This window comes from Schistocerca serialis, chromosome 2, assembly GCF_023864345.2.
Source record: "Schistocerca serialis cubense isolate TAMUIC-IGC-003099 chromosome 2, iqSchSeri2.2, whole genome shotgun sequence".
NCBI lineage: Eukaryota > Metazoa > Arthropoda > Insecta > Orthoptera > Acrididae > Schistocerca > Schistocerca serialis.
In genome coordinates this window covers 495,584,188-495,590,187 of record NC_064639.1, presented here as the reverse complement: position 1 = coordinate 495,590,187, position 6,000 = coordinate 495,584,188, and the positions used below count along the sequence as shown (strand labels likewise).

Genomic DNA, 6,000 nt, shown 5'->3' with positions numbered 1-6,000 from the left:
CAGATTACCAGGTTAGTACATAATCAAGTGCAATTATTTATTTTTAAACAAAGAAACATCACATATTGCCACAGCTACCGTAAATCAACATACGACGTTACTTACATACGGAAAACTCTAACGTGAACAGATTCTGGAGTAACAGTTTTTTAAAAAGTTTTATAAAATTGTTTTAACATAAAGAAAATAAGATATTAATCACGGAAGACCAATAAACTTTTGATGGGTACATATAAAAAACTTTTATACTGTGAAATAAAAACTTTTAACTTTTTTATTGGATAAGCTTACCTATTTTCAATAAGAATATGGAAAGACCTCTGAGCCCCTGAACTTGACTACAATATTCATGTCAGTGAGGAAATATATGAAAATCTCGAAAGTAAACAACGACAAGCGTAAGTCGGTAAGAAACAGAGTTATTGCGTGTGAAACATGGTATATGATGTGGTTTATTCAAATTATTTAATAGTTTCTCGCTAAACCAACAAATCAGAGATTTATCTCCGATTTCAGATTCTCACTAATGGCAGCTTTGTCAGGATGTGTGCATTAATGTAGTGGTAAATTCCAGTGGCTGCCAGTTGTAGTAACGCGTGCAGCTTTCGTGCCAGAGGAAATGCTTTTCAGGGACAATAGTTAAAAATCCGATAGTGACATGGATAACTACAGCTCAGATAAAGGTCCTGAATATATAACTGAACACAAACGCACTTCAAAGGCTGTTGCTAATCTGTTAAATATGAACAATTCTCTAAGCAAGTAAAGAGTGCTAAGCTGTGTTTAGTACCACTGTTTACTGGAGTTTACGTGACAGTCGTGGCAGATATGTTAAGGGACATCCTTAATATCATAACTTACTTTTTCAGGTTGTTATATTTCATTATTTTAAAACTTGGCAATGGAATCTTAGTATCATCAACTGAAACAATTCGGACTTTCTAAATTTGCATTTTTGAGAGGTTTCACAGTATTGTTTCGTTAACTCGCCTAACAAGTAAACAATAGTAAGTCAATGGTAACTTATGTAATGTGCACTGAGTTTGTAAGTAAACATTGTTGAGTACCAACTGACGTATTTTTAAGATAAAATTTTGGATGGAATTTAAGATTTTAACAATCTGTCGTTACTCTAGAAATATTTTAAAACAATGGTTTATCTGAGTAAAAAATCACTGTGGATGTACTTAAAATATACAACTTATGAGATATTATTGATGTTTAACTGTGCAATTTCTGAGACCAACCAACTCGTGTCTCGCCATCGTTTACAGCCTAAGTCTTCATATATTTCAGTTTTGGAATAAATTTTTAAATTTTAAAGATTAACAAATAATTTTTCAATACGTATGTAGTTCATTCGTATCACAAAAAATGACATGGGTTGTAAATCTCGCTACGAACTATTGTCACATTGGCAGAATCCTTTGTTCTTTATTTTCAGCTTACGAAGACCAGCCTGAAAAAATGCTATGATTTCAACTGGATTCTGGTTATTGACGTTACGATATTCTTACAGCACGTAAAAATTTTTAAGACCTTTCTACCAGTGAGTTTCACTTGTTTCGCAATATGCGTGGAGCAGAAAAAATGGTGGCGTTATTACACTTACTATAAGGGAGAGTGGTGTACAGAAGGTGCTATCCCATTGTTGTTTTAACCACTTTAGAACAGAGCGTAGATATGGGCATCTGAAAACTGATAAAAATGCGAGTAAGTAAGAGACCGATGGCGGCAACAAGACTTGTCGAATATTTATATGAGTGCTGGGTGTCAGACACCTTCCATTCACATAAATGATAAGCCTGGCTGAGCAATAGATCCACTTTCTTCACTGCGAATGCAACCTCCTGCAGGAACTTCTGAGTAACGAACAGGAGTATAATGGACAGGGACTGCGGATAGGTGGCATACCGACATACTCCTTGGTGTTGTGATAACGCTGAGCCCTGAATTGCGCAGCGGTTACCACACCTACCGAGTAATCAGGAGTTCCCGGGTTCTAATCCCGGTCCGGCACACATTTTCGCTCTTCGTCATCTGATTCCGTTTAATGTCCCGCTGCAGCTGACCGTAGTGATCCCCCTCCCATTTGCATATAACTTGTCGAACAGCTGTCGTATGACGTGTTCGTGGTGCACCACAGTTCTAACGAGATAGCACCACAGCGAGCCGGTGGCGGCAAGCTGCGGGGGAAACAGAGGGGCAATAACGGCGTCAGACACAAACAAACAGAAATAGGCGGACGCCGTGGAGCGGTGGTCGCAACTAGTGTAAACCAGGCTGGCGATATCAGAATACGCGTGCGCGCCGCGCCGAGCGCGCTGCTATGTATAGCAGGTCGTGTGCTCAGCGTCTGACAGCGGCGCCGCTGCACCAGTCTCAAGACGCTGCCGCCCGCGCGCTGCTACACACCCAACGACACACGGTAAGAACTCCTCCCGGTGGTTGTATGCAGCGTCTGTAAACAGCGCAGAGTGCGCACGTGCGCCTTGTGATGGGAGTTCTTTTTCAACGTGCCATCTGCTGTTTTCATTACTCCACTGTGGCATCAGAGAAGATTTATCTGCAAAGCCCTTTACGATGTTATCATTCGACCAAAAGAAGAGAGTGCCTCGATGGACAGCATGTATTTCGGAAAGATAAAAAAGGTGCAATGTACCAACGTTATTTGTATTTCTTTTTTCACTGAATTCTTTACTTAGAGAGGAAAATTTGTAGGAAATAGAAACGAATTTAATCAGTGTTTCGTTTCACATTTTCGGTATGGAATTTTCTTTTCCAACCAATCACAATACGGCTCATTGCTGTCCTGAACACCAAACAAATACGCGTACCGTGCTCGGCCGGGCTACAGTTACAACGGACCGTCTGTAGAACATGTAGCCGGAAGACAGAAATTAATGAAAGCATGGTGTCTGCTCTTTTAGACATGTCAAAAAGAATAGACACTACGGATTCATATAACTGACTCACCTCGATGGGCAGTGAATCCACCACCTTCAGCTGGATGTACAGTTTACGTCTGACCTCCTGTAGGAATCTGAAAGTAGCGAGCGTGGAGTTCATGTACAGGGTGGCACAGTGGTTAAAGCAACTGCATAGTAATCAGGATATGCTGGGTTCGCATTCCTGTCCGGCACACATTTTCGCTCGTCACCGCTGTTTTCGCATAAAAATTCCAATGAAGCTGGCTGCAATAGTCCTTTCCTTTCTACCCCACCTCCACCCTCAATTTACGTAAGGAGACATAAATGTCCATTAGCAAAAATTTCCCCTTTCTTCGATACAAAAGCGATCGAAGTTGGCGTCATTTTACTGGGTATTCTGACACATTGAAGCGCAAGAAAGTAAGTCAGCCGAGGAGGTCTTAGAGGTATCTAAAGCTATTTCGTCGCTATTATTATTGGTGTTTTGCCCTTAAAGAGCGCAGTTGGACTAAACTACATGGCCAGTTCCTTTTGCTGCCTTCCTTCCTGCCCAAACTTCCGTCATTCGCTCGCTGTATTTGTGCTTCCCGTCCTCTGTCCATGCTTCTTGTCGGCTTCGTGTCTTCGGCTTCATCTTGATTGCCGTTTTTGTTGCCCACATTTCTTTCATCGTCCGGCTGTGATCTTGCTTGCGTTTTTCGGTCCATTTTACGCCTGTTCGTTTCTGACAGTGTATCTCAAGTAGTTTACTTTTATTAATGATGTTTCTGAATTTTATTCTGTCGTTTATTGCGTCTGCTTTTATGTTGAGTTGGTTCAGGTCGTTTTTTACCTCAGGCACCCATTTGTTGTTTCTAGTGGTTACCCAGTCAAAGATCTTTTTGGTCAGTCTGAGTGATGGAATTCTGTATAGGTGTCCATAGAATTGTAGTCTGCGTCTTCTAATCTTTCCTGTCAATGTCATATACGAGTCATACATCAGATGTGATGTGACTCGTCGTATATATATATGACTCGTATATGACGACAACAATTTATGTCTGGTTTCAAAGAGCATGAACATTTAATAATGAGACTTTATCCTTGAAACTAATTGTGAGAAAATAAATTAAGAAATAAGCCGCTGTTGCAGAAAAGTGATTTTCTACGTAACAACAACTATTTCCTCGGAAGAAAATGGAGTTGTCTGAGAAGAATGTGCCTGGAAGGCAGGAACAATGGTCAGATGTGACATCACAACTGAGAGTTTCAGCGGGGAGATGATCGTCGTACCAGCCGCTGAGACGTAGTGTATTAGATTTCAGACGTCTCACTTCAGGACAGTATTCACTGAGATATGTGTTTTTGGTGCTTGAAGCACACTTATTTCAGTACGACACGTACTAGGAGAGTGGATTTTATAATATAAAGCGACTTGTTACCCTGACGTTTGTTTTATCTGGCGGTGTGGTGCCTGTACTAAATTTTTTATTTGGTATATGTCTAATGTGTTTGCTTGGAAGAATTTGAAGAATTTAGTTCCTGCCACGTGCTATTTCATGTTCATGATTGTCAGTTACACGTATCTTCTGTAGCATTTCAATTGCTTCTCTTTCCTTGTGTCGTTTCTTTCATAGTTGTTACAAAATAGAGAATCCCTGTCTCTGTCTCTTTCTCTGCGTCTCTCCCTCTCCCTCGCCCCTCCCCCCTCCCTCTCTCTCTCTCTCTCTGTGTGTGTGTGTGTGTGTGTGTGTGTGTGTGTGTGTGTGTGTGTGTCTATGTGTGTGTGTGTGTGTGTGTGTGTGTGTGTGTGTGTGTGTGCGTATGTGTGTGTGTGTGTGTGTGTGCGTGCGTAGATTTTAACCACAATCTTAACATTTTGATATGTAAGATGTAACTAGGTACAACTTTACTTTCTGTTTCTACCTTCTACCCCATATCTTGTCAATATTCATGACATTGGTTCTACAAACAATGACCCTGTTAATATGACATACTTTTGAATTCATTAAATTCATTAGGTAGAGCTGTGAGGCCTAATTTGAATTTCAGAGTTTCCGTTCAGTAGCACGTCACAATAAACAAAAGCTTTCAGGTGATATCTGTGATTTATGTCCCTATCTTAGGCACCTACGTTCCTCTAGTTCACTGACAGTAATTTTCACGGACATCGCTGCACCCATAGTGGACCGCCCGCCGTCACATCACAACAATGAGAAAATGCAAATCGTCAACAAGACGAATAGAGTCGTGATATACGAGTACTATGTAGTACTACATCTTCAATTGCAAACATGACCTGTACTTTCCAGAAACATGTATACCGAGTAGCATTGCATCGTCAGTTTTAAAGTTAACCTTTGCTTTTGAGAAATTTTTGGCCACAGTATCCTTATTCAAACCAAAATTTCCCTACTTTCATTATACATTTACATGAGAAAAGGTATATATTTGAAAATTTTCGGAATTTTGTAAAAAATTTCGTAATTTAGTCCCTCGTAATTCATGAACTACTTCGTAGAAAAGTCATATTAGTTTTCTAGAATGTATACTGCCTGCATTTATCATAAATTAACGCTATTATCGAATCTTTTAACGACGATAACCTTTCAAAGAAACGATAAAACTGGTATGAAGATTTCTGTTGTCGTAATAGATATCTCGTTTTACCTGTTAATCACTTTAGTTCTAAAGGCTGCTGGTAACATGTGTGCACCAGGCACAAGTTATTTGTTTACTTTTCAGTAAAATATTGCATCAGACATAATGCACCCTCACTGTTTTTGCTGTTCTTGGACAGGGGATGAGTTGGTTGCTATTCATTAACAGGTGGAAATCGCCCTGACTACTGTCAGACAGTTGGAAGCTGTTGCCAGTAAAGAGTTAGGTTGGTAGCGCGAATCAGCTATCAGAGATACCGGAGATACCTGAAGTACTATCCTCTCCTGTGGATACTGTCTCTTCCACAGGAAACACAAAAAAATGGTTCATATGGCTCTGAGCACTATCGGACTTAACTTTTGAGGTCATCAGTCCCCTAGAACTTTAGAAGTACTTAAACCTAACTAACCTAAGGACATCATACACATCC

At 40.2% G+C, this 6,000-nt stretch overlaps 1 protein-coding gene across 1 annotated transcript in view; it reads left to right on the top strand.

Moving 5' to 3' along the window:
- Window positions 1-2,337: 2,337 nt before the first annotated feature.
- The window catches only part of LOC126457433 (glutamate receptor ionotropic, kainate 2-like), a 234,632-nt gene continuing 230,969 nt past the window's right edge, over window positions 2,338-6,000 (top strand). The window contains exon 1 of the mRNA XM_050093704.1: window positions 2,338-2,428. The gene's annotated coding sequence lies outside the window, so the exon portion shown is untranslated. The remainder of the gene's footprint in view (window positions 2,429-6,000) is intronic.